The sequence below is a fragment of the Myotis daubentonii genome, chromosome 21 (genome assembly GCF_963259705.1).
Source record: "Myotis daubentonii chromosome 21, mMyoDau2.1, whole genome shotgun sequence".
NCBI lineage: Eukaryota > Metazoa > Chordata > Mammalia > Chiroptera > Vespertilionidae > Myotis > Myotis daubentonii.
Genome location: NC_081860.1, coordinates 17,594,137 through 17,621,694, shown reverse-complemented (window position 1 = coordinate 17,621,694; position 27,558 = coordinate 17,594,137). Strand labels below are relative to the sequence as shown.

General features: G+C 48.8%; 3 long non-coding RNA genes across 3 annotated transcripts in view; all 3 read right to left on the bottom strand.

Moving 5' to 3' along the window:
- Positions 1–19,162, bottom strand: part of LOC132222961 (uncharacterized) — a 157,553-nt gene extending 138,391 nt beyond the window's left edge. Inside the window, exon 1 of the long non-coding RNA XR_009450343.1 lies at positions 19,136–19,162. This is a non-coding gene — a long non-coding RNA (uncharacterized LOC132222961). The remainder of the gene's footprint in view (positions 1–19,135) is intronic.
- LOC132222963 (uncharacterized) lies at positions 8,416–13,643 on the bottom strand. Its single transcript, XR_009450345.1, has 3 exons — positions 13,292–13,643; positions 12,475–12,841; positions 8,416–8,889 (listed from the first exon to the last, which is right to left on the bottom strand). It is a non-coding gene; the product is annotated as an uncharacterized LOC132222963 (long non-coding RNA).
- A 1,365-nt stretch (positions 19,163–20,527) lies between the features above and the next one.
- LOC132222962 (uncharacterized) lies at positions 20,528–26,153 on the bottom strand. The gene is made up of 3 exons (XR_009450344.1): positions 25,899–26,153; positions 24,228–24,347; positions 20,528–21,290 (listed from the first exon to the last, which is right to left on the bottom strand). It is a non-coding gene; the product is annotated as an uncharacterized LOC132222962 (long non-coding RNA).
- Between the last annotated feature and the right edge of the window lie 1,405 nt (positions 26,154–27,558).

The following is a 27,558-nucleotide window of genomic DNA, read 5'->3' as shown; positions in this document are numbered from 1 at the left end:
TCACTTGGACAAGGATCAGCTCTCTGCCAGTCATTGGATGGCCTTATTCTCAATGCCAGTGTCTTGGGCAAAATTTTTCTCAATGCCAGTCACTTGGAAAAGCCCATTCTCAATGCCATTTACTTTGACGACCTTCTAATCAATGCCAGTCATTTGCATAAGCCCCTTCTCAATGCCGGTCCTTAGGACAAGGCCCTGCTCTCTGCCATTCACTTGGACAGCCTGATTCTTAATGCACGTCATTTCCACATGCCCCTTCTAAATGCCAGTCAATTGCATAGAGCTCTGCTCTCTACCAGTCACTTGGACAAACTCATTCTCAATGCCAGTCCTTTGGACAAGGCCCTGCTCTCTGCCAGTCTCTTAGACAGCCTTATTCTCAATGCCCGTCAATTGCACAAGGCTCTGCTCTCTACCATTCACCCAGACAACCATTTTCTCAATGCCAGTCTTTTGGACAAGCCCCTTCTCAATGCCATTTACTTGGACAACCTTCTACACAATGTCAGTTATTTGCATAAGCCCCTTCTCAAGGCAAGTCACTCAGACAAGGCCCTGCTCTCTGCCAGTCACTTGCACAACCTAATTCTCAATGCCAGTCACTTGGACAAACTTATACTCAATGGCAGTCATTTGGACAAGACCCAGCTCTCTTCCAGTCACATGGAGAGCTTTATTCTCAATTCCCGTGACTTGCACAAGGCTCAGCTCTCTGCCAGCCATTTGCACAACCTACTTCTCACTGCCAGTCTTTTGGACAAGGCCCTAGTCTCTGCCAGACACTTGCACAGCCTGATTCTCAATGCCTGCACTTGGAAAAGCCCCATATCTCTGCCAGTAACTTGGACAATATTATTCTCAATGCCAGTCACTTGGACAAGGCTCTTTTCAAAGCCAGAATTTTGGACAACCTTCTCAACGCCAGTCATTTGTAAAAGTCCCTTCTCAATGCCCATCACTTAGACCGCCTTATTCTCAATGTCAGGCATTTGGACAAGCTCCTTCTCAATGCCAGTCACTGGGACAAGGCTCTGCTCTCAGCCAGTCACACAGACAACATTCTGGTCAATGCCAGTCACTTGGACAAGCCCCTTCTCAATGCCATTTACCTGGACAACCTTCTACTCCATGCCACTCATTTGCATAAGTCCCTTCTCAATGAGAGTCCTTTGGACAAGGCCCTTTTCTATGCGAATCACTTCGACAAGTTCCTGATCTGTGCCAATCACTTGAACAACCATTTTCTCAATGCCAGTCAAATTTACAAACCTGTACTCTCTGTCAGTCACTTGCACAAACTTATTCTCAATGTCAGTAATTTGGACAAAGCCCTTATCAATGCCAGTCAGTTGGACAAGGCTCTGCTCTCTGCCAGTCAATTGTACAGCCTGATTGTCAATGCCAGTCAAGGGGACAATCCCCATCTCTCTGCTAGTCACTTGGACAATATTACTCTCAATTCCAGACATTTGCACTAGCCGCTTCTCAATGCCAGTCACTTCGAAAATCCCCATATCTCTGCCTGTCACTTGGAGAGCCTAATTCTCAATGCTAGTGACTTGCACAAGGCTCTGCTCTCTGCCAGTCACTCGAACAAACTTTTCCTCAATGCCAGTCATTCGACAAACCTTTTCTCAATGCCAGTAATTTGGACAAACCCCTTCTCAATGCCAGTCACTTGCACAATTTGGACAACTTTCTTCTCTATGCAGGTCATTTGCACAAGCCCCTGCTCTCTGCCAGTCACTTGGACAGCCTTATTCTCAATGCCAGACACTTGCACAAGGACCTGCTCTCTGCCAGTCAATTGCACAGCCTTATTCTCAATGCCCGTCAATTAGACAAGGCTCTGCTCTTTGCCAGTCACTTGCAGAGCCTCATTCTCAATGCCAGTAACTTAGACAAATCCCTGTTCTCTGCCCCTCACTTGGACAAACTTTTCTTCAATGGCAGTCAACTGGACAAGACCCTGCTCTCTGCCAGTGTCTTGGAGAACCCCCATCTCTTGCACACCCACTGGATAACCTTTCTCTCAATGCCAGTCCCTTGTACAAGGCCCTGGTCTCTGCCAGTCACTGGACAGCGTTATTCTCAATGCCAGTCACTTGGTCAAGGATCAGCTCTCTGCCAGTCATTGGATGGCCTTATTCTCAATGCCAGTGTCTTGGGCAAAATTTTTCTCAATGCCAGTCACTTGGAAAAGCCCATTCTCAATGCCATTTACTTTGACGACCTTCTAATCAATGCCAGTCATTTGCATAAGCCCCTTCTCAATGCCAGTCCTAAGGACAAGGCCCTGCTCTCTGCCATTCATGTGGACAGCTTGATTCTTAATGCACGTCATTTCCACATGCCCCTTCTAAATGCAAGTCAATTGCATAGAGCTCTGCTCTCTACCAGTCACTTGGACAAACTTATTTTCAATGCCAGTCACTTGGACAAGGCTCTTTTCGATGCCAGACTTTTGGACAACCTTCTCAACGCCAGTCATTTGTAAAAGTCCCTTCTCAATGCCCATCACTTAGACCGCCTTATTCTCAATGTCAGGCATTTGGACAAGCTCCTTCTCAATGCCAGTCACTGGGACAAGGCTCTGCTCTCTGCCAGTCACACAGACAACATTCTGGTCAATGCCAGTCACTTGGAAAAGCCCCTTCTCAATGCCATTTACCTGGACAACCTTCTACTCAATGCCACTCATTTGCATAAGTCACTTCTCAATGAGAGTCCTTTGGACAAGGCCCTGCTCTCTGCCAGTTACTTGGACAACCTATTTCTCAATGCCAGTCAATTCGACAAGACCCTGCTCAATGCCAGTCACTTAGAAAACTTATTCTCAATGCCAGTTATTTGCAATAGTCCCTTCTCTATGCCAGTAACTAGGACAAGGCCCTGTTCTCTGCCAGTCACTTGGACAACCCCCTACTCAATGCCAGTTACTTGCACAACTTTCTTCTAAATGCCAGACATTTGCAGAAGCTCCTTCTCAATGCCAGTCGCTTGGACAAGGCCCTTCTCTCTGCCAGTCACTTGGACAGCCTGATTCTCAATGGCAGTCACTTGGACAAGCCCCATCATTCTGCCAGTCACTAGGTCAAAATTACTCTCAATGCCAGACATTTGGACAAGGCCCTGCTCTCTGCCAGTCAATTAAACAAACTTCTTCTCAATGTCACTCATTTGCACACGCCGCTTTTCAATGCCAGTCACTTGGACAAAGTTATTCTCAATGCCTGTAATTTGCAAAAGCCCCTTCTCAATGGCAGGTAATTGGACAAGGCCCTGCTCTCTGCCAGTCACTTGGACAACCATTTTCTAAATGCCAGTCAATTTTACAAACCCCTACTCTATGTCAGTCACTTCCACAACTTTATTCTCAATGTCACTCATTTGCACATGCCCCTGCTCAATGCCACCCAACTGCACAAGGCTCTGCTCTATACCACTTACTTGAACAACCTTATTCTCAATGCAAGTCACTTGGACAAGCCCCATCTCTCTGCCAGTCACTTGGACAGCCTGATTGTTAATGCCAGTCACTTGGACAACCCCCTTCTTAATGCCAGTCATTTGCACAAGCCCTTTCTCAATGCCAGTCCTTGGGACAAGGCCTTACTCTCTGCCAGTCACTTGGGCACACCCCGCTCTTTGCCAGTCACTTGGACAGCCTTATTCTCAATGCCCTTCACTTGGAGAAGACCCTGCTCTCTGCCACTCACTTGGACAGGCTGATTCTCAATGCCAGTCACTTGGACAAGGCCCTGCTCTCTGCCAGTCAATTGGACAAGCCCCATTACTCTGTCAGTAACTAGATCAATATTATTCTCAATGCCAGTCACTTGGACAGCCTTATTCTCAATGCCAGTCCTTGGGACAAGGCCCTACTCTCTGCCAGTTTCTTGGACAGCCTTATTCTCAATGCCAGTCACTTGTACACGCCCCTCCTCAATGCCAGTCACTTGGACAAGCCTCTTCTCAATGCCAGTCACTTGGAAAAACTTATTCTCAATGCCAGTCATTTGGACAGTTTTATTCTCAATGCCAGTCATTTGCACAAGCCCTTACTCTCTGTCAGTCACTTGTACAACTTTATTCTCAATGTCAGTAATTTGTTCAAGCGCCTTATCAATGCCAGTCACTTGGACAAACTTATTCTCAATGCCAGTCACTACGACAATATTACTCTCAATGCCAGACATTCGCACTGGTGGCTTCTCACTGCCAGTCACTTGGACAAGACCCTGCTCAATGCCAGTCACTTTGACAACCTTATTCTCAATGTCACTCATTTGCACAGGCCCCTCCTCAATGCCTATCACTTGGACAAGGCGCTGCTCTCTGCAATCACTTGGACAGCCTGATTGTTAATGCCAGTCATTCGGACAAGGCCCTTCTCAATGCCAGCCCTTGGGACAGGACCCTACTCTCTGCCAGTCACTTGGACAACCATATTCTCAATGCCAAACACTTCGGTTATCCCCTGCTCTCTGCCAGTCACTGGGACAGCCTTATTCGCAATGCCAGTCATTTGCAATAGGCCCTTCTCAATGCCCATCACTTGGACAAGGCCCTGCTCTCTACCACTCACTTGGACAGCCTGATTCTCAATGCCAGTCATTTGGACAATTTTATTCTCAATGCCAGTCACTTCGACAAGACCCATCTCTCTGCCAGTCACTTCGGTAGAATTTTTCTCAATGTCAGGCACTTGGAAAAGGCCCTGCTCTCTGCCACTCACATCGACAGCCTGATTCTCAAATCCAGTCATTTGCAGAAGGCTCTGCTCAATCTAGTCACTTGGACAGCTTATTCTAATGCCAGTCACTTTCACAACCTTATTCTCAATGTCTCTCATTTGTACAGGCCACTTCTCATTGCAAGTAACTTGGACAAGGCCCTGCTCTCTGCCAGTCACTTGGACCACCTTATTCTCAATGCCAGTAGTTTTGGACAGCCATATTTTCAATGCAAAACACTTGGGTTATCCCCTGCTCTTTGCCAGTCACTTGGACAACCTATGTCTCAATGCCAGTCAATTGGACAAGGCCCATCTCTCTGCCAGTCACTAGGACAATATTACTCTCAATACCAGACATTTGGACAAGCCTCTTCTCAATGCCAGTCATTTGCATAATCTCCATTTCTCTGCCAGTCATTTGGACAGCCTGATTCTCCATGCCAGTCATTTGCACAAGCCCCTCCTCAATGCCAGTCACTCGGACAAGGCCCTCCTCTGTGCCCGTCACTTGGATAGGCTGATTCTCAATGCCAGTCATTTTTACAGCTTTATTCTCAGTCCAGTCACTTGGACAAGCCCCTTCTCAATGCCCGTCATTTGTACAAGCCCCTTCTCAATGCTAGTCATTGGGACAAGGCCCTACTCTCTGCCAGTCACTTGGAGAGCCTGCTTCTCAATGTCAGTCAATTGGACAAGACCTTGCTCAATGCCAGTATCTTGAACAAACTTATTCTCAATGCCAGTCATTTGCACAAGCCCCTCTTCAATGCCAGTCACTTGGACAAGGCCTTCCTCTGTGCCCGTCACTTGGACAGTCTGATTCTCAATGCCAGTCGTTTTTACAGCTTTATTCTCAGTCCAGTCACTTGGACAAGCCCCTTCTCAATGACAACTTATTTGAACAAACTTCTTCTCAATGGCAGTCATTTGCATAAGCCCTATCTCTCTGCAAGTCACTTGGACAATCATTTTCTCAATGCCAGTTACTTGCACAACTTTCTTCTAAATGCCAGTCATTTTCAAAAACTCCTTCTCAATGCCAGTCACTTGGACAGAGTTCTTCTCAATGCCAGTTACTTGGACAAGGCCCTTCTCAATGACAGTTATTTGCACAAGCCTCTTTTCTATGCGAATCACTTCGACAAGTTCCTGATCTGTGCCAATCACTTGAACAACCATTTTGTCAATGCCAGTCAAATTTACAAACCTGTACTCTCGGTCAGTCACTTGCACAAACTTATTCTCAATGTCAGTAATTTGGACAAAGCCCTTATCAATGCCAGTCACTTGGACACGGCCTTGCACTCTGCCAGTCACTTGGACAGCCTGATTGTCAATGCCAGTCAAGGGGACAATCCCCATCTCTCTGCTAGTCACTTGGACAATATTACTCTCAATTCCAGACATTTGCACTAGCCGCTTCTCAGTGCCAGTCACTTCGAAAATCCCCATATCTCTGCCCGTCACTTGGAGAGCCTAATTCTCAATGCCAGTGACTTGCACGAGGCTCTGCTCTCTGCCAGTCACTTGAACAAACTTTTCCTCAATGCCAGTCATTGGACAAACCTTTCCTCAATGCCAGTCATTGGACAAACCTTTTCTCAATGCCAGTCACTTGGACAAGGCCCTGCTCTCTGCCAGTCACTTGGACAAGCCCCATCATTCTGTCAGACACTAGATCAATATTACTCTCAATGCCAGTCATTTGGACAGTTTTATTCTCAATGCCAGTCACTTCGACAAGACCCATCTCTCTGCCAGTCACTTCGGTAGAATTTTTCTCAATGTCAGGCCCTTGGAAAGGCCCTGCTCTCTGCCACTCACATGGGCAGCCTGATTCTCAAATCCAGTCATTTGCAGAAGGCTCTGCTCTTTTCCAGTCAATTGGACAAAATTCTTCTCAATGCCAGTCATTTGCAGAGGCCCCTTCTCAATGCCAGTCACTTCGACAGCTTTATTCTCAATGCCATTTTCTTGGACAAGCCCTATCTCTCTGCCAGTTGCTTGAATAGCCTTATTCTCAGTGCCAGCCACTTTGGTTATCCCCTGCTCTTTGCCAGTCACTTGGACAACCTATTTCTCAATGCCAGTCACTTGGACAAACTTATTCTCAATGCCAGTCATTTGCACAAGCCCCTCCTCAATGCCAGTGACTTGCACAACCTTATTCTAAATGCCAGTCATTTGCACAAGCCCCTCCTCAATGCCAGTCACTTGGACAAGTCCCTGCTCTATGCCAGTCACTTCGAGAGGCTTATTCTCAATGCCAGTCATTTGCACAAGCTCCTTCTCAATGCCAGTCACTGGGACAAGGCCCTGCTCTTTGCCAGTCACTTGGACAGCCTTATTCTCCATGCCAGTCACTTGGACAAGCCCAATCTCTCTGCCGGTCACTTGGGCAAACTTATTCTCAATATCAGACATTTGCACAAGCCCCTACTCAATGCCAGTCACTTGGACAACCTTCTACTCAATGCCAGTCACTTGGACAAGGTCCTGCTCTCTGTCATTCACTTGAACAGTCTTATTCTCAATGCCAGACACTTGGATAAGCCCCATCTCTCTGCTACTCAATTGGACTAGGCCCTGCTCTCTGCCAGTCACGTGGACAACCATTTTCTCAATGCCAGTCAATTTTACAAACCCCTACTCTCTGTCAGTCACTTGTACAACTTTATTCTCAATGTCAGTATTTTGTACAAGCCCCGTATCCATGCCAGTCACTTGCATAAGGTTCAGCTCTTTGACAGTAAATTGGACAGCCTCATTCTCAATGCCAGTCATTTGCAGAGGCCCCTTCTCAATGCCAGTCACTTGGACAACCTTATTCTCAATGCCAGTAATTTTTTTTTAGTTTTATTGCTTAAAGTATTACAAAGGGTATTACATATTTCAATGCAAAACACTTGGGTTATCCCGTGCTCTTTGCCAGTCACTTGGACAACTTTCTTCTAAATGCCGATCATTTACACAAGCTCCTTCTCAATGCCAGTCACTTGGAAAAGCCCCTTCTCAATGACAAGTTATTGGGACAACCGTCTTCTCAATGCGTCATTTGCATAAGACCCACGTCAATGCCAGTCACATGGACAAGCCCCATCTCTCTGCCAGTCCCTAGGACAATATCACTCTCAATGCCAGACATTTGGACTAGCCCCTCCTCAATGCCCATCACTTGGACAAGCCTCAGCACTCTGCCAGTCACTTCAACAACCTTCTTCTCAATACCAGTCACTCCGGTAAGCCCCTGCTCTCTGGCAGTGTCTTTCACAAACTTATTCTCAGTGCTAGCTGGTGGGTCAAGCCCCTCCTCTCTTCCTGTGACCTGTGCAGCTGTGTTTTAGGAAAATAAATGTGCACAAATAATTCTGAATCTCCTCGTTAAGTTTTTAAAACTGGTGTTGTCTCCGTAGACGCAGTGCTTCCTGCCCCTACACTCCGTGAGTGGCCTTTGGCGTCCACCTCTCCGAAGCAAACCTGTCTCAGGTGCATGTGTGTTGCGTGCAGGGCGTCTCTGAACCCATCTGTGGTTATTCCCTGCTGGTGAGCACTTACCTGACACGGACAGCACACGTGTGGGTCCCCACATGGGGCCTGGGCCGTGAGGGCTGCTGTGAAGCCACTGTCTGTGCCTGCACCCGGGTGAGGAGTGACTCAGAGGCCGCACCACGTACCTGGGTGACCAGGAGGGACTGGCGCAGCGTCGGCGACCGCAAGGACGGAGGTGAGCGGATCTGGCCACATCGCGTCGTCCTTCCGATCGGGCGTGTTGTGCCGCAGCAGCGGAAAGAGGAGGAGAAGAAACTGAGTCAACGGCAGCAGAGGGTCGCACACTCTGCCTCCGGGGCCTCCAGCGGCTGCTGCTGGGCCCACCTGGTTACTGCGCTCGAGTCACTTCAATGCTCACATCCCCTGAGACCCACAGGCACCTACTGTTCCGGCAAATGCCTTCCCAGAAGCCTCCCGCGTTCGATCAATGACACTTTCTCTCACCCGGGGAGGCCGGCAGCCCCCTCATCACCTCACCTCCGGGGCGTGTCACCTCACAGCCCACGTCTCCATGTCCTTGGCTGAGGTCTGCACGGCTGTTTCCGTCCCCGGGGTTTCCTTCCCGCCGGTCCATGACGAGGGTGGCTTCCTGCTGCCTGGACCTAGGAGGTGGGAACTGGACTTGATACACTGTTACGGTCAGAAGTTGAGGAAGAAATCAGACTAAGCCCGGCTGGTGTGGCTCAGTGGTTGAGCACGGACCTAGGAACCAGGAGGTCACTGTTTGATTCCCGGTCAGGGCACGTGCCTGGGTGGCGGGCTCGATCCCCAGTGGGGGGCATGCAGGAGGCAGCCGATCAGTGATTCTCTCTCATCGTTGATGTTTCTCTTTCTCTCTGTCCCTCTCCCTTCCTCTCTGAAATCAATAAAAATATATTTTTATAAAATGGAACTACCATATGATGTAGTAATGCTCCTTCTGGGAACATATCTGGAAAAAGTGAAAGGCACCACCTCAGAAAGCTCTGTGCACCCCCATGTGCACTGCAGCCAAGACATGGGAGCAACCTAATGTCCACTCATGGGTGATTGTGTGTGTGTGTGCGCGCATGTGTGTGTGCGTGTGTATTATTGTCATGAAAAGAGGGAAATCCTCCCCTAACCGGTGTGGCTCAGTGGATAGAGCGTCGGCCTGTGGACTGAAGGGTCCCAGGTTCGATTCCAGTCAAGGGCATGTACCTGGGTTGCGGGCACATCCCCAGTAGGGAGTGTGCAGGAGGCAGCTAATGGATGTTTCTCTCTCATCGATGTTTCTAACTCTCTATCCCTCTCCCTTCCTCTCTGTAAAAAAATCAATAAAATATATTTAAAAAAGAAAAAAAGAAGGAAATCCTGCCATTTGTAACAAGAAGTGGACGGGCCTCAAAGGCATTGCAAGTGAAATAAGTCAGGGGCCCGGGAGATACTGTACGATCTCACTTAGATGCGGAATTAAAAAAAAAAATGTTTAAAAACCAAACAGAGAACAGATTGGTGGTTGCCAGAGGTGGGGGCGGGGGGTTAGAATGGGTGAAGGTAGAAGGTACAAGCTTCCAGTTATGATACAAGTCCTGGGCTGCAACGTGCAGCATGGTGACGATAGCTAACACCACTGCACTGTGAATCTGAACGTTAAGAGAGCACATCTCAAACGTTCTCATCACGCCCTGGCCGGTTTGGCTCAGTGGGTCGAGCATTGGCCTGTAGACTGAAAGGTCCCAGTTTCTTAAAAAAAAAAATTTCTTTTAGCCCTGACCAGTTTGGCTCAGTGGATAGAGCGTCGGCCTGCGGACTGAGGGGTCCCAGGTTCGATTCGTCAAGGGCATGTGCCTTGGTTGCGGGCACATCCCCAGTGGGGAGTGTGCAGGAGGCAGCTGATCGATGTTTCTCTCTCATCGATGTTTCCAACTCTCTATCCCTCCCCCTTCCTCTCTGTAAAAAAATCAATAAAAATATTTAAAAAATTAAAAAATTAAAAAAAATTTTTATTGATTTTTTACAAAGAGGAAGGGAGAGAGATAGAGAGCTGGAAACATCGATGAGAGAGAAACATCGATCAGCTGCCTCCTGCACATCTCCTACTGGGGATGTGCCCACAACCCAGGTACATGCCCTTGACCGGAATCGAACCTGGGACCCTTCAGTCTGCAGGCCGACGCTCTCTCCACTGAGCCAAACCGGTTTCAGCAAGGGCCCAGTGTCTATTCCGGTCACGGCACGTACCTGGCTTGCAGCCTCGGTTCCTGGCCCTGGTCAAGGCGTGTGAGGGAGGCAACCAATCGCTGCGTCTCTCTCACATCGATGTTTCCCTCTCGGTGTCTCCCTCTACCTTCCACTTTCTCCAAATAAAATCAACAGGAAAATACCCGTGGTTGAGGATTAGCAACAGCAAAAAGTTCTCATCCTAAGAAAACACACACACACACACACACACACACACACACACACACACACACACGTGTGTAACGATTTTTGCTGACGGCCGTTAGCGAAACGTGTGACTGATAATCATTTCACACTGTAAACATATATGTGCTCATACTCGTATGCTCCCACCTAACGCTAACACAGTGTTATATCTCCATTTTTTAAAATACATCTAAAAAAAATAAATAAAATAAAATAAAATAAAATACAGGCAGGAGAACTAATTTTCTCCAGCCCAGCGGTCAGGGCATGATGGACCCCACAAGGAAGAGGGCGCCAGGAAGAGCTTCAATTCTAGAAAACACCGTTTCAGGATGTCTGAGGCCCTACCCGGGTGTCCGAGAGCATCCTCAGGATGAGGAACGGACAGAGCCCCGGCTCAGGAGCCGGACTCACCGCCAGACACAGGACCGAGCGGGAGTGAGGAGGCGGGAGGGTGAGACCGAGCCCGCTCTGCCGCCGAGACGTCCAGTGGTCACGCCGGCGCGCCCAGTGGGGGTCCGATGCAGATCCGAGCGGAGCCAGGTCGCTGTCAGCTAGAAAAGCCACACACCAGGGTAAGCGGTCAGGACGGGTTTTATCGGGCATGTACTATGGCAACCGGGAAAGAGTCCAGTGGGGCCTGAGCTCCACGTGGATTTGCTCAGAGGTGACAGAGCCTTTTATTTACTTTTTCCTTTATTGATTAAGGTATTAGATATGTGTCCTGATCCCCCCATTCCCCCCGCCCCCCGCCGCCCCTCCCCTCTCATGCCCTCACCCCCCGGGTGTCTGTGTCCATTGGTTAGGCCTATCTGCTTGCACACAAGTCCTTTGGTTGATCTCTCCCCCTTACCCCCACCCTCCCCTACCTTCCCTCTGAGGTTTGACGGTCTGATCGATGCTTCTCTGTCTCTGGATCTGCTTTTGTTCATCAGTTTATGTTGTTCATCATATTCCATAAATGAGTGAGATCATGGGATATTTATGTTTCTCCGACTGGCTTATTTCGCTTAGCATAACGCTCCCCAGGTCCATCCATGCTGCTGCGAATGGTAAGAACTCCTTCTTTTTTTACAGCAGCGTAGCATTCCATTGTGTGGATGGACCACAGTTTTCTAATCCACTCCTCTGCTGATGGGCACTTAGGCTGTTTCCAAATCTTTGCTATGGTGAATTGTGCTGCAATGAACATAGGGGTGCATATAGCCTTTCTGATTGGTGTTTCTAGTTTCTTGGGGCAGACTAGACCACCAACGTATACCATACACAAAAATAAACTCAAAATGGATAAAGGACTTAAACATAAGCTAGGAAAGCACAAAAATATTGGAGGAATCCACAGGCAGCAAAATCTCGGACAGATGCCAAAGCAATCTCTTTACCGATACAGCTCCTAGGGCAATGGGAACCAACGAAAAAATAAACAAATGGGACTACATCAAAATTAAAAGCTTTTTTAGAGCAACAGAGCCTTTTAAAAGGAGAAAATGAGCCCGGCCAGCGTGGCTCAGTGGTTGAGCGTCGACCTATGAACCTGGAGGTCACGGTTCGATTCCCGGTCAGGGCACAGGCTCGATCCCCAGTGTGGGGCGTGCAGGAGGCAGCCGATCCATGGTTCTCTCTCATCACTGATGTTTCTCTTTCCCTCTCCTCCTCCCTTCCTCTCTGAAATTAATAAAAATATATTCAAAAAATAAAAGGAGAGAAGGAGCCAATAGGGAGGGAGGTGAGTGGGGGATTCAGGAGTCTGGGAAGTGAAAAGTTAGGCGGGAAAGAGGGTGGGCCCACACGGGACGTACCTGGGTGTGTGAACCAGCACACACTGACGTCAGGCTCCTGCCGTCTTCAGAAGGTGCAAACGTCCGGTGATAATACAGGTCCTGGGGCTGGGGCGCCGCTTGCTGACCCTGGTTAACAGCACTGCCTTTTACATCTGCCAGTTGGCAGGCCGGCGGACAGGGTCCTACCACCAGGAGCTGGCGGGGGCCACAGTAACCTGTTTAGGCTGAGTTTTCCCAGGCAGGCACTTCAGGGGGCCCCAGGGTCCATCTAGGGGTGCAGCTTGAGCTCTTAGAAATCTTTCATGTTGGTCCACAGCCTCACAGGCCAGGCGAGGTGTGGATGGACAGGAGGGCTCCGTGGAGCCTGGCCGGGAGAATCTCGGTTCTAGAGGCGACAAGCCCAGAAAGAGGGGCCGTGGGGAGGGAGGGAAGAAGAGGACACCAGGAAGCTGAGAACGATGAAGGATTTCACAGAAGCCGGCCCTGCTGGGGTGCCCCCCATGATGTTAGCTCTGCTATGGGCGCGTCCGCCCAACAGCATATGGAGACAGCCTTCTGCGGGGACAAGGGCGGTTAACCCGAGGTTTGTGTCGGGAAAGCAACGAGCCCCTAAGAGGAGAGGCGCACCGCGGGATGCAGGTGCCAGTGAGGTTTTTTTTTTCCAATTGTTAATCTCTTTATTGATTAAGGTATTACATATGTGACCTCATCCCCCCCATAACCCCTCCCCCCACTCATGCCCTGGCCCCTCTGTTGTCTGTGTCCATTGGTTGGGCTTATATGCAGTGAGGTTTAAGGTCTTGTAAAAGGCCCGCCCCGTGCCTGCCGGCCTCACCTGTCTCGCTCCCATCAGCATCTCCCTGCAGCCCAGGTCTCCTCTCTTCTCTAAGAGGATTCTGGTCTCCACGTCGGAGCCATCACGTGGGGAATTCTCCTCCAATTTGAACGTCTACCCAAGAGCGTTCTTGCCTCTGGCTCAATGCCGGCCCCAGACAAATACAGATGTATTTTTAGAAATTACTGTATAAAAGAGAGAAATACTAAAAGAGAGAACGTTTACTAACATCTGTAGCTGCTACTGAAGGTGTGGCATTCTTATTCAAATAACATCGTTATAAACATAGTTTGAAATTCACATATGAATAGATTAAAACTGAATGGACATATTTTCATTGCATGTAACATATTTAAAATAGCTTTTCTTGAAATGTTCACGTTTATTGCATGTGACTTTGTTATATTTAAAACTGTTTTTGAGATATTAATGTTTATTGCATGTAAAAATAAAATAAAATACATATAAATAAAAAAGCTGAATGGAAAGTCCTATATACCAAAATGAAGAAGTTGGGTTTCACATGATGATTTTTTAAAATATATATTTTTTATTGATTTCAGAGAGGAAGGGAGAGGGAGAGAGAGATAGAAACGTCAATGATGAGAGAGAACCATGGATCGGCTGCCTCCTGCACGCCCCACACTGGGGATCGAGCCCCCAACCCGGGCCTGTGCCCTGACCGGGAATCGAACGGTGACCTCCTGGTTCCTCGGTCGACGCTCAACCCCTGAGCCACATGATGTTTTTTGAATATAACTTTGTGAACGTGAATTAGATATGTCTTTGGCCCGAATTGAGAAGGTGGGACACTCAGCCTTCAGGGTTCCTTTCCTGATGAACCTGGCTGGGGAGTCTGTCAGTGACAAGCCTGAACTTAACGCAGCCAGAAGGGTAAGATGAGGCGAGCACAGCAGCCGCGTCTCTCCCACTGAAGGGAGCGACAAGAGTTGGGAGACTCTGAAAGTAACTATTCAATCCCCGGCCCTGAAAAAGAAACACCTCCAGGTTTGGCAGAATATATCTCTCAGGCCATAAATCAACAGGAGAAAGAGGAAGAACACTGGATTGCGAAGAACTACTGACAGGGCCTGGCCGGTGTGGCTCAGTGGTTGAGCATCAACCTATGAACCAGGAGGTCACCGTTCAATTCCTGGTCAGGGCACGTGCCTGGGTTGGGGGCTCGATCCCCAGTGTCTAGTGTGCAGGAGGCAGCTGGTCAATGATTCTCTCTCATCACGGATGCTTCTGTTTCTCTCTCCCTCTCTATTCTTCTCTGAAATCAATAAAAATGTTTTTTTAAAAAGGAACTACTGCCCTGGCCGGTTTGGCTCAGTGGATGGAGCGTCGGCCTGCAGACTGAAGGGTCCCAGGTTCGATTCTGGTCAAGGGCATGTACCTTGGTTACAGGCACATCCCCAGTAGGAGGTGTGCAGGAGGCAGCTGATGGATGTTTCTCTCTCATCGAGGTTTCTAACTCTCTATCCCTCTCCCTTTCTTTCTGTAAAAAAAAAAATCAAAAAAATATATTTTTAAAAAAAGGAACTACTGAAACAGTTGGCGCTGCGTTTTCTTTTCTGTCCTGTGTGTATCTCCTAGCCTGAACTTAACGCATCGAGAAACCCAGAAGTGAGTGAGTACTGGTGGTGAAAAGCCCTCTCGTTGGAGCCTGAGGATTAAAAGTTCAGGGATCACAGTTTCCCTCCCCCCTCTCCCCGCCTGCCTTTCTTTTCTCCAATCTCTCCCTCCCAAATCAGGAGATCTCCCTGTTGTCATGGTGACAGCGGCAGCTAAGGGAGGTCACACACAAAAAAAACAATGAGTAGGAAAACTTTCTCCTCCCCTGGGAGGGGTTGTAGTTCCAAGACCCTGGGGCCAACCCCTCATTATTTTTATTCTTCTCTCTTTCTACCCTCTGACCACATCAACCAATGAATGCATGAATAAGTGGAACAGCAACACACTCTCTCTCTCTCTCTCTCTCTCTCTCCCTCTCTCTCTCTCTCTCCCTTTCCTCTGTCTCTCTAAAAAATCAATCAATCAATAAAATAATCTATTTCAAAAAGAACAGTGGTAGTATACAGCATTGATCAATTTCTGGAATCATTGGTATCAGAGAATTTCCTTAACTGAAAAATAAAATCACACTATTTTTCTTTTCCATCTTCTTTCTTTTTGGTTACTGACAAAAACCGCTGCTCGACGAAACTCCTCCTCAGGCCCCTGAAACTTCCCCTTCGTCCCAGCGACTAGCATGCACTTCCTTATAAAACCTAATTTTAGCAAGAACCCTGCGAAGGCACTTTCTTTGCCAGAGACTCCCACCCCAGATGACTGACCATCCTCAATATCCAATCAAACAACAACAACTCCAACTCCTCCTCCTCCTCCTCCTCCTTCCCCCCCAGTTTGTGTCTGATGAGCCCAATCTGCCTTCAGCAGGAATCCTGTTAGGTCGATGTTGCCAGAACCTCTCTTACTCCTGTTTCCTCTTAGTAATGTTTTTTTTTTTTTTGGTATATTTTTTAAAAATATATTTTTTAATTGATTTCAGAGAGGAAGGGATGGGGAGAGAGAGAGAGAAAAAAACACCCATGATGAGAGAGAATCATGGATCAGCTGCCTCCTTCACGCCCCACGCTGGGGATCGAGCCTGCAACCCGGGCCTGTGCCCTGACGGGGAATCGAACCCTGACCTCCTGGTTCATAGGTTGAAGCTCAACCACGGAGCCACACCGGCCGGGCTTGTGATATTTTATATGCTGACTCTCACCCTACTCCTTGGCTATCAATTCTCACTTGCCTTTGCCATATTTGGGATTGAGCCTAATCTTTCTCCTTTACTGTAAAGCCCCATTGCATTGGCCACTGTACCTATTACAATGGTCCTGAATACAGTCGGCCTTCCCGTCTTTGTCACTGAATTATTTCTTTAACACTACCACCAACATATCTAAAAAAAAAAAAAAAAAAAAAAAAAAAAAAAAAAAAGAGTATACTTTAAAAAAATACCAGGGGATGGAACAGTAGACCCAACTAATCCGTATAGCAGACCATAGTGTCTTTATGTCGGATGGGGATCTCTCCCTTCCCCTTACCTTCTGTAATATTCTTGAATTTAAATCCTTTATTGATTAAAGTACTACATGTCTCCTTTCCGCACCCCCCCCCCTTGACCTCTCCCCGGCCTCTCCCACCCCCCACCTTCTGTCATATTGCCTAGACATTTCCTCATACAGCACGGAACGCAGATAAACTCAAAATAATTAACAAAAAAAAATCAAAATATGCATGACTTCCGAGGCTGGATACACGACAGTGTCGTTTAACCAGAATAAGCAAGGAGCTGAGATTAACCTCCAGGGTCGGACACGACCTTTTTATTGATCAAATCAGGCCGTTGATGCTCCAGCTCTGCTGGAACCACAGCCGCGCCCTCTGGGTACGTGTGGCCCACGGCTGCTTCCACGTAGCCACTGCAGAGGGGAGCACCTGGCACAGAGACCAGGAGGTCCCCCCACGCATGCAACACCGGCCCTGGCCGGCGTGGCTCAGCGGACAGAGCGTCGGCCTGCGCACTGAAGGGTCCCGGGTTCGAATCCAGTCAAGGGCACAGGCCGGGGTTGTGGCTCCATCCCCAGTGGGGGGCGTGCAGGAGGCAGCTGACCCATGATTGTTTCTCATCGCTGATGCGTCTCTCCCCCTCTCCCTCTCTGAAATCAATCAATCAGTAAAAATATGTAATATCTGGTCCTTTACAGGAAAAAAAAAAAACCACCCCAAATTTCCAGCCTTGGAATTACAGTTTGGGGGACATTTTTAAAAAGGAAAAGGGAAGCCAGAACAGGAAGGGTCACGTGGTAAACCTGAGGGGCACCAAGGGGGGTACATTGGGGAGAAATTGGGGTGAAATTGGGGTGACATTGGGGAGACATTGGGGAGGCGGCTGAGTAATCCGTTTCACCGCGAGAGCAAAGGGAGAGGAAGACACAGGGGCACCCAGGGCAGAGCAAGGCCCAACTGCCGTTTGAAAGGTTGTGAAACTTTGCCAAACCTGCACAATTTTTAAAAAAATGACGCCTGATGTGAACACGGAAACTGGAGTGTGTGTGTGTGTTGGGGGGGCGGGGGGAGAGTCTCACTTGAAGGCCCTAAAAGCCCCTCATATGAAAGATAGATGTTTTCTTGGAAAAAAAATTTTAAAATTAGAGAATCAATTAAGCATCTTAACGGCAGGCTAAAAATGATGAAGATTACAAAAACTGCTTTCCCACAGGAAAGACCTCGAGTTCAGAAATATGAGAACTATTTCAACCTTCCCAGTGAAGGCGCTAAACAAACGGGAAAGCGGTTCCTGTTTTTAAAGGAAGGGCAGGCATTTACGGTTTTAGGCAAATGCTTGCTAACAATAAAACGGGGAAACGCCCCGGGACATAGTTTTTCGGAAAGAAAAAGAAACACACACACACAAAAGAAACAAAAAAAAAAAACACCGAGGTTAACACAAAGTTTAAAAGCTAGAATGAAAACGATGATACGTAGCCTAGAGAGGGAAGTTATTGGAGAGGAGAATACTTTTATTTTTAAAGTTTTTTTGCGGCGCAAACGACCCACAGGAAATCCCCACCGGTGCCTTAAGGAGAAGGGACCGGAAGAAGATGGCGGAAACGGAAACCGGAAGGGAAAAGAAAGGACGCTGCACGCCTCCCGGCCCCGCCCACTCCCGGCGGACTCGCACAGGACCCGCCCCTGGCGCTGCGGCTGGCCTGCGAGCTACGTGACCTTCCCGCCGTGCACTGCGAGCGAGCGAGCGAGCCGGCGGCACTCGCGCCATGGCCGCGCGCAGACAGCGGCGACAGGCCGGCCGCTCTGGCCGCTGTCCGCGCGGCCAGGGTGCGATCCGCGGGCTCTCGGGGGCCGCCGCTCCACCCGATCGGACTGCAGGCCGGACGTTTTAAACAATATCCCAGCAGGGCTTTCGCTATATAGAGAGGGAGACCGGAGAGGGAAACGGTGTTTGTAAACACAGGGCGGAACTAGTGTTACGAGCTTATGTGCGCCGTGTACGTGAGTGTTCACCGTAACACACGCCGGCGCGCCCCTACCGGTGAATGAAGTCAGTGCATCAAACCAGCAGCATGCGCGCCCACCCTCCTTTAACTCTTCAGGGACAAGCAGAAGCTGTAAAGTGGACTGGGGCCAGGTTTCCCTGAGTCTTTACTGAGAATAATTAGAGATCACGTTTCTCCCACCTCACCCCCTCCGCCTCCTGCAGAAATGAGGCATTAAGTGTCACTTCCTTTTTAAGTTTCACTTTTGAAATAAATATATATAGGGTGTCTCCCCCCCAAAAAGCGTAAACAGCTGATAGCTCCATGGATGTTTCCTTATTTTCAGCTTGAACCCACTGGAATTCATAATTATTCAAAGTGTGCATACATTTTTGGGGGGGCGGGGGCGCCCTGTATTTAAACCCCCTGCTCCAGTGAACACAGGCATTTCTGGCTCCCGGATCCCATCTTTTTTTTTTTTCCCCCTGAACTTTTTAGCTCCCTTGTCCCCGGCCTCCCATCTTTCCCGATGCTAGATGGCGCTGTGAGTCCGGGGGTCCCTGATTCCCCCCCAGAAACAGCAGAGCAAGGACGTCTGAAATCTGAGAAGGGGAGTTTTAAGAGGAGAAGTAACCTGTGTTGGGAGCTGGACTGCCTCCTTCTAGGAAGTCCGACTCCAGCAAAGCAAGGCCGTTCCCCTGAAAACACTCCGTTTTTCTGGGGCCAGCCTGAGGCTTGCTTTCTCTCTCGTTTCCCCCACCCCGTACTCTTCAGTTGCCTCAAAGAGTTTGACTCTAAACCAGCGGTTCTCAACCTTCCTGATGCCGTGACCCTTTCACACGGTTCCTCATGTGGTGGGGACCCCCAATTTCATTGTTACAAATTGAACATCATGAAAAAACAGTGATTCATCACAAAAACAACATGTCATTATATATGTGCTTTCCAGATGGTCTTAGGAGACCCCTGTGAAAGGGTCGTGTGACCCCCAAAGGGGTTGCGACCCACAGGTTGAGAACCGCTGCTCTAAACTGTATTTTCCCCCTTTAAAGTGTACAAGACTGCCCTAGCTGGTGTGGTTCAGTGGGTAGAGCGTTGGCCTGCAGACTGACAGGTCCCAGGTTCGATTCGGGTCAAGGGCACATGCCCGGGTTGTGGGTTCGATGCCCAGAGAGTGGTGTGCAGGAGGCATCCGATCAACGACTCTCTTTCATCGTTGATGTTTCTCTCTCTCCCCTCCTTTCCCCTGAAATCAATAAAAATATCTTTTAAAAAATGTATACGATTCCCAAACTCTCATTTTAATTACACCAGCTGTGGTCCTAGTAATCAGACCCTGATGAAACCAAACCAACCAACCAAACAAACAAACAAACAAAAAACCACTATAAAATCCCAACACGTTAACATGTAATAAAATCCTACAAAAACCTAGCCCAGGCAGCATGCATTTCCAGCTTTCGTCAGGGGTTCTGAAATGGCTACTTGCCACGTGGTATCTCAGATCTTTCGACTTCTATGCATTCGCTGGTCCCTCTGTGAATACAAGTCAGTCCGTATTCCGTCGTCCCTAGCGCTGATGTGTGTGGCTTCTGCTACTTATCCTTTATGTATTCAATCATAAATTGCTTCCTCCAGGAAACCTTCAACGACCCCTTAAATTCCGGTTGCATAGCAGTACATCCTGTGGCTTGCGACAGAGTAACACAGGGTCCTCGCTAATGCACGTCTAGTCTGATTTCCGTTGCTGCTTTAAATCTCTACTTGACTGATGGCTCATGTGAAGGAGACACTGGATCTTTGCTGTTCATGTATCCAGGCCACACAGGAGGCAATCCTCACATGCCATAAAACTGTCACTCAATTTTTTTTTTTTTTTTTAGTTTTCCAAAAACGAATGGGTCAAACTCAATTGTCTTCACATATACCAATACTAGTGAATAACTGGGTAGAGAAGCTAAATTATATTTTACAAGAGCATCAGAAATATGATCTACAGCCCTACCTCGTTTGGCTTAGTAGATAGAGCGTCGGCCTGTGGACTGAAGGGTCCTGGGTTCGATTCTGGTCAAGGGCATATGCCCGGGGTTGCGGGCTCGATCCCCAGTAGGGGGCGTGCAGGAGGCAGCTGATCAATGATTCTCTCTCATCATGGATGTTTCTATCTCTCTCTCTCCCTCTCCCTTCCTCTCTAAAATCAATTTAAAAAATATATATATATTTTAAAGGGAGAAAAGAAAAAATGATCAACATAGGGATAAACTACAAAGGGACACAACAGAAATTTGGGGGATGATGAAAAATGTTCTGGATCTGAATGCTGGTTGTGCTTGCATGCCTGGATGCATGTGTTGAAATACACTGAACTATCTACTGGAAAAAAAGATGAATGTGAGCTGAATAAACCCAACTTAAAAAGAAATGGGTTATGGTATCCATGTCCTTACTTTTGTTCTTTCCTTCTTTAATCAGTAGTGCCCCCCCGAAATGTTACAAATAGGGTTAGCACTTTTGGATCTCATGTTCCACTTTTAAAATGTGGGCATGTCAGTGGGCACCATATAATGGGTTCTTTGATTTTTTTGGGGGGGGGGGCTGCCACTTGCTACTATAGGTCACAGCTCGAGGCCATCCCCCCTGCAGAGAGAGTATTTGGAGAGTTGTATTGTCACCAGGCCAAAGGTGAGATACCAAGGCCACTTCTCAGTGTGGTGTCCAAAGAATGTGCTGCCAAAGAGCCCTGGGGAGGAGGCAGGCAGATAAAACATTTAACATTCCCGATTTGTTTGGGGTTTTTTGCTACTTACGTGCCATTGGCCACTGGGCTTTCATACTGAGGCATGAGCCGTGTGGAGTCTGGCTGCTGGGCTGTTGGTCCAGTCCGGCCATTGTCTGTGTGGCTTCGGGCAAGTGTCTTCACCCACCCACCCGTGCCTCAGATTTCTGATCTGGAAAATAGTGACAAGAGTCTTGATGTGGCCGCAGCCCGTTTGGCTCAATGGGTAGAGCACTGACCCTCGGACTGAAGGGACCCGGGTTCGATTCTGGCCAAGGGCACAGATGTACCTTGTCCAGGAGGTGCAGGAGGCAATCAGTCAATGTGTCTCTCTCATATCGATGTTTCTCTCTGTCTCTCCCTCTCCCTTCCATTCTCTCTAAAAATCAATGGGAAAATATCGTTGGGTGCGGAGTAACAAAAAAATAAATAAATAGAGCCCTAACCGGTTTAGCTCAGTGGATAGAGCGTCAGCCTGCGGACTGAAGGGTCCCAGGTTCGATTCCGGTCACGGGCATGTACCTTGGTTGTGGGCACATCCCCAGTAGGGGGTGTGCAGGAGGCAGCTGATCAATGTTTCTCTCTCATCGATGTTTCTAACTCTCTATCCCTCTCCCTTCCTCTCTGTAAAAAAAATCAATAAAATATATTTTAAATAAAAAAATAAATAGAGGTGGGGAAAAAAGGGGTCTTGATGTGGTATTTTGAAACGGAGAGGTCAGAATCCATCTGGATCTGAATACTGTGGCTGATACCCACTGGTATCTTACTGTCTGTTGAGCACGGTTCTCGGAACTCTCCGTGAATGTCCCACAGCAGCGCGGGGCTGAGTCTTAGCTCGGGTTCTGTCCCCTGGAGTGACTCCACAAGACGCATGTTAGCAGTCGGGGTTTCTACGCGGGGAGTCCCAGACCCAGTTCCCCATGTCCCTCTGTCCGGGTGGCTATTCTGTCTTTTTTTCCTTTAAATGTTCACTTTTTTTTTTTGATGCTTTTTAAATTGATGTTTAGAGACATAGGAAAGGAGAGGGAGAGACAGAAGCATGGATGAGAGAGACACATTGATCGGCTGCCTCCTGCACCTCCCCGCCAATCAGGGATGGAGCCTGCAACCCGGGCACGTGCCCTGACTGAGAATCAAACCAGAGACCTCTTGGTGCACAGGGTGATGCTCAACCACTGAGCCACACAGGCTGGGCGAGATGGCTATTCTGATTCTACGTTCAGAATCTCTCCAGGGGAGGTGGGGGTGGTTTCCTCCTGACTCCTGATCCAAAAACCAAGAAGTAAGCAGTAGCCAGTTTGTGCTCTGCGGCTTTTTCTTTTTTCTTTTTTTTTTTTAAATAAATATATTTTATTGATTTTTTACAGAGAGGAAGGGAGAGGGATAGAGAGTTAGAAACATCGATGAGAGAGAAACATCCATCAGCTGCCTCCTGCACACACCCCACTGGGGATGTGCCCACAACCAAGGTACATGCCCTTGACTGGAATCAAACCTGGGACCCTTTAGTCTGCAGGCCGACGCTCTATCCACTGAGCCAAACCGGTTAGGGCCTCTGCGGCATTTCTGTTCTGTACTGCTGCTCACCAGCTTCAGAGACACCTCCCTGACATTAACACTAAAGTATGTCTTGAGCCCTAGCTGGTTTGGCTCAGTGGATAGAGCGTTGACCTGCGGACTAAAGGGTCCCGGGTTCGATTCCGGTCGGGGGCACATGCCTGGGTGGCAGGCTCGACCCCCGGTGGGAGGTGTGCAGGAGGCTGCTGATCAACGATTCTCTCTCATCACTGATGTTTCTATCTCTCTCTCCCTCTCCCTTCCTTTCTCAAATCAATAAAAATATATTTTTAAAGTAAAATATGTCTTTTTTTAAAAAATATATTTTATTGATTTTTTACAGAGAGGAAGGGAGAGAGAGAGAGAGTTAGAAACATCGATGAGGGAGAAACATCGATCAGTTGCCTCCTGCACACCTCCCACCGGGGATGCGCCCGCAACCCAGGTACATGCCCCCGACCGGAATCGAACCCGGGACCCCTCAGTCCGCAGGCCGACGCTCCATCCACTGAGCCAAACCGGTTTCGGCTAAAATATGTCTTGAGTATAAACAAGTGCTATCTACACATTTAATTCCCACAAATCTTTTTTTTCCCTGGTTAATCCTCACCTGAGGATATTTTTCCATTGATTTTTAGAGAAAGTGGAAGAGGGGAGAAACACTGGTGTGACAGAGACACATCAACTGGTCGCCTTCTGAACGGGCCTGGACTAGGGCCGGGACCGAGCCTGCCACTGAGGTACGTGCCCTTGACCGGAATCGAACCCGGGACCCTTCAGTCCACAAACTGACCCTCTATGCACTGAGCCAAACCGGCCAGGGCCCCTCAAATCTTTATGAGGGGGCCACTGTTGTTACTGGCATGGAGCTTATAACAAAATCATGTCTTTAAAACATGGCTGGCAGCCATCAATGATTCTGTCTCATCCTTGATATTTCTCTCTCTCTCTCTCTCTCTCTCTCTCTCTCTATATATATATATATATATATATATATATATATATATATATATATATATATATATATCTCCCTCCCTCCCTTCTCTGAAATCAATAAAAGTATATTTTTAAAAATCGCATGGCTGGCAGCCTTGGGTCTAGTAAACGGTAGAAACAGGAAAGCCTCGGTCAGTCCCCTAGGTTCCTGTTTCACCAGCTTCTTAGGAGCGTGTCGAGCTGGAAGCAGCACTGGGATGGGGCCCTGCCTGGAGTGGCCGGGATACAGACGACGAGAGGGTGACAGACTCTGCACACTGTTCGCGCAAGACCTACCTCGGGCCCTGGCCGGTATGGCTCAGTGGACAGAGCGTCGGCCTGCGGACCGAAGGGTCCCAGGTCCTATTCCGGCCAAGGGCACGTACCTCAGTTGCAGGCTCCTCCCTGGCCCGGGCCGCGTGCAGGAGGCAACCAATCGATGTGTTTCTCTCGCGTCGATATTTCTTTCTGTCTTTCCCTCTCTCTTCCACTCTCTCTGAAAAAATCAATGGAAAAATATCCTTTGGTGAGGATTCACACACACAAAAAAAACAAAAAATAGGAAAAGACCTACCTTGGTGAACTTCATCATTGTCCTCTGAGTCCGGCGATAAGATGGGGGGCGCCGTGCCAGCTCGCATGCAGACAGGGTTGCTGGGAGCATCATGGGGCCACGGAGACGCGGGTCACAGAACTAGGGGGGGGGGAAGTGCAGGAGGAAAAGGCAAAGTCATGAGAAAGTCATCGGAACATGGCCTTCCACCCTTTCACCTCTTGACGGCAAAAAAGACAGAGGGCTTGCCCTGGCCGTTGTAGCTCAGGGGTTTGAGCATCAGCCCTCGCACCAAAGGGTCCAGGGTTCGATTCCTGGTCAAGGGCACATACCTGGGTTGCAGGTCCAATCTCCACCTTGGTGGGGCACATTCAGGAGGCAACCAGTTGATGTGTCACTCTACATCGATGTCTCTCTTTCCCTCCCTTCCTCCCTCTGTCCTTCCTGTCCCTTAGACTCTCTCTCTCCCTCCTTTTTACTCTCCCTAAAAAAAAATCAATGGAAATAATTTCCTTGGGTGAGGATTAAACAAAAATAAAATAAGAATACAAAGGTCTTGTCCGACCAGTATGGCTCAGTGGTTGAGCACCGACTTATGAATCAGGAGGCCATGTTTCAATTCCCAGTCAGGGCACATGTCCAGGTTACAGCTCAATCTCCATTGGGGTCGGGGGGGGGAGAGGGGGGCGGTATGCAGAAGGCATCCAATCAGTGATTCTCTCTCATCACTGATGTTTCTATCTCTCTCTCTCCATCGCCCTTCTAAAATCAATAAAAACAGCCCTAGCTGGTTTGGCTCAGTGGATAGAGCGTCGGCCTGTGGACTGAGGGGTCCCGGGTTCGATTCTGGTCAAGGGCGCGTGCCTGGGTTGCAGGAGGCGGCCAATTGATGGTTCTCTCTCATCATCGATGTTTCTGTTCCTCCCTCTCCCTTCCTCTCTGAAATCAACAAAAATATATTTTCGAAAGTAATAATAAAACCAATAAAGACATATTTTTTAAAAATTAAGGTTGATGGTCTCATAGAGTGACGATGAGGAGTAATTTTTTTCCTGAGACCTGACCTTTAGAGTCTGTAGATAGAGTGTTCACCCCACACCCCACCTCGCAGAGCTCCTGACTGCGGACATACCCTTTGGAGTAAACGCACCCATCAAGGGAGCACGGGTTTGCTCTGTTGGTTGCTCACATCATCATAAGCCCAGAACAAAGGGTCCCTCCCGAATAGTTTTTATGGCCATTAATTCGAGGATTGCATCGCTTGCATAGCAGACACAGGCTACTGCGTCTCAGAGATGCCCCTGTTAAGGCTGCTTCCTTGTTAGAGGGTGTGTTTCTTTCTACGGAAACCTGCTGGCACTGGTGCCTTTCACGTTAAAGACCCCAAGTAGGTCCTAGTGTGCTCATGGGAGCCTTGAATTGCTTCTACCCAAAGGCTGCTTTTGTGTCTCTTGTTATAGATATAGATATAGACATAGACATAGACATAGACATAGACATAGACATAGACATAGACATAGACATAGATATAGATATAGATCTATATTGACTTTTGAGAGAGGGAGGGAGAGGGACAGAAACATCAATGACGAGAGAGAATCATTGATGGGCTGCCTCCTGCACGCCCACCCCCATCCTGGGGATCCAGCCCGCAACCCGGGCTTGTGCCCTGATGGGGAACCAAACCCTGACCTCCGGATTCATGGGTGGATGCTCAACCACTGAGCCACACGGGTGGGCTGGGTCTCTTGGTTTCACGGGAGGCATTCCCCGTTGGACGCCGACGGAGGTCACCCCGCAAACAGCCTGTTCCCAAAGACCTATGTCCGAGAGGGGTCAAAGGTTGAGCCTGGAACAATAGACATCAATGAATCAGCGAAATGACCAGAGAGGTGGATACGTGCAATTTCTGGAAAACACTCCCAACAGGGACCGTGCCTTGTCTGCCTTTCCAAAATAACTAACAACAACAACAACAACAACAATAATAATAATAATAACAACCATGCAATGTAGTGAAGAGAGACGTCTGAAAAGATGACCCTAACGGGAGAAATATGATGAGGCACGCCATGCAATCAATATACAGACGATGCCGGCTATAATAGACTTGTCCCCGTAAAAGCCCCCCTAATCCTAGGAACCCCTGTCACCCCAATAAAAGTCATTAATTTTTTTTAAAGAAAAATGATTATGAATGCATTGCGGGTGGGGGGGGAAGAGAAAGGTGTACACCATGCAAAACAGAGGGAGCTGGCCGTAGACCCGACTTGTGTCATCTGCAGCCATGCGCGTCTGTACAGCTGAGGCAGGTCTGCACGCGAACGCGGAAAAGCGAGAAGGAATACCTGTGACAGCACCGGCCTGGAGGGGGACAGACAGCAGGCAGGGCGGCTCCGGAGCGGGTTCTCCAAACCGGCCCCAGCCCCAGCGCGGACAGCGGGCCTCCCCGCCCCGGTGCAGCCGACCCCCCGGCGGAGAGGAGGCCGGTGGCCCCCGCGGGGCCCGGACGCCCTGTGTCCGGCAGGCCCCGCCCTCGGGTGGATGGGCGACGCTGGGAGGGGGCAATGGGTTGAGCTCGCTCGGGGAGGCCGTCTGCGCGTGCGCAGGAGGCGCCCACCCCTGCTGGCTTTGGGGGTTGCGGAGCCTGGAAGAGAAATTCCTGGAGGCCCCAGGGAAGCCGAAGGGGGGGCGTGTCAGGGGAGACAAAAAAAAAGTGCACTGGGCAAGGCCTCTCCATAGTTAAAGCGGGGGATGGTGTTGGGGAGATCGCGCTAAAATGAGCAAGAATTCTGGGGACATAAATTTCAACGTTTTGTATCGCATCCTGGCTGGGGCGGGGGGGTGAGGGTGGAGGTGAGGGGGGGCGTGGGTATGGGCAGTTAGAGACACGCAGACCTGGAATCATGGTCCTAGGGAACCATCCCCCTCATTTTTTTTTTGGTTAGGAGTGGTCTAGGTATTGTGGTTATCAGGAACACCCTATGGCCTGGCCGGTGTGGCTCAGTGGTTGGGCGTCCACGTAGGAACCAGGAGGTCAGAGGTTCGATTCCCAGGCAGGACACATGCCCAGGTTGCAGGCTTGATCCCCAGTAAGGAGTGTGCAGGAGGCGGCTCATCAGTGCTCCTCTCCCATCATTGATGTGTCTATCTCCCTCCCCCGTCCTCTCTGAAGTCAATTAAAAGTATAGACACTAAAACAGTGGTTCTCAACCTTCCTAATGCCGCGACCCTTTAAATACAGTTCCTCATGTTGTGGTGACCCCCAACCATGAAATTATTTTTTGTTGCTACTTCATCACTGTCATGTTGCTGCTGTTATGAATCGTCATGTAAATATCTGATAGGCAGG